The sequence below is a fragment of the Leucoraja erinacea genome, unplaced genomic scaffold (genome assembly GCF_028641065.1).
Source record: "Leucoraja erinacea ecotype New England unplaced genomic scaffold, Leri_hhj_1 Leri_700S, whole genome shotgun sequence".
Taxonomy (NCBI): domain Eukaryota; kingdom Metazoa; phylum Chordata; class Chondrichthyes; order Rajiformes; family Rajidae; genus Leucoraja; species Leucoraja erinaceus.
In genome coordinates, this window is record NW_026576620.1 from 57,386 (window position 1) to 58,531 (window position 1,146).

Below are 1,146 nucleotides of genomic sequence, written 5' to 3' on the forward strand. Positions count from 1 at the left end.
TGTGCACTCCTGCTTTAAGCTCCACCCACGCTGGCCTTAATAGAAAAGCGTACACACGGGGTTAGACACAAAGTACTCGAATGACTCAGCAGATCAGGCAGCATCTCTGGAGAGAAGGAATAGGCGACCCAGCCAAATTAACGTGCAAACCTGCACGTCTTGCAGATGTGGGTGCAAACCGGAGCACCCGGAGAAAACCCATACGGCCACAGGGAGAACGAACAAACTTGGCACACGGACACATACACAGCATCCGAGGGAGCCGCTGAGTTACTCCAGCACTTTGTGTCTGTGTCTCCGGAGATGCTGACTGGCCCGCTGAGTTACTCCAGCACATTGTGTCTATCTGAGATTCCTTGTCGTCTAACAAGTACAATAGAAACATAGAAAATAGGTGCAGGAGTAGGCCATTCGGCCCTTCGAGCCTGCACCGCCATTCAATATGATCATGGCTGATCATCCAACTCAGTATCCTGTACCTGCCTTCTCTCCTTACCCCCTGATCTCTTTAGCCACAAGGGCCACATCTATCTCCATCTCCTTACCTTGGAGGACTTACACAGTTCCCGCTGCACCAAAAAATCCCAGAATATCATAAAGGACATTTCCCACCCCGGACACTCCCTGTTTGAACTGTTGCCGTCAGGCAGACGGTACAGATCTACAAGGACAAGGACAAATAGACTAAAAAACAGTTTTTACCCCACTGCTATAAAAGCACTAAATGTAGCCGCCAAGGAACGCAGGGGCGATACAGACTAAGGGACTGTGGTACACTGTGAAATCGACAGAAGGATGGAGGGTTGGGTGTGTATGCGTGCTTTGTTCGTGATATTTATTTAGTTGTTTATCTTTTAATATTTTACCTTGTATGTATCGTTAGCTTTTAGAAATGTTTGAATGCTGCACTGACTGGCTGACATTTTAAATTTCGTTGTACATGGTTCATGTTACAATGACAATAAAGAAACTATTCTATTCTATTCTATTCTAAATATAGCCTATGAACTGGCCTCAATTACCTTCTGTGGCAGAGAATTCCACAGATTCACCACTCTCTGTGTGAAAAAATGTTTTTCTCATCTCAGTGCAAAAAGATTTCCCCTTTATCCTTTAGCCTTAAACTATGACCCCTTGTTCTGGACT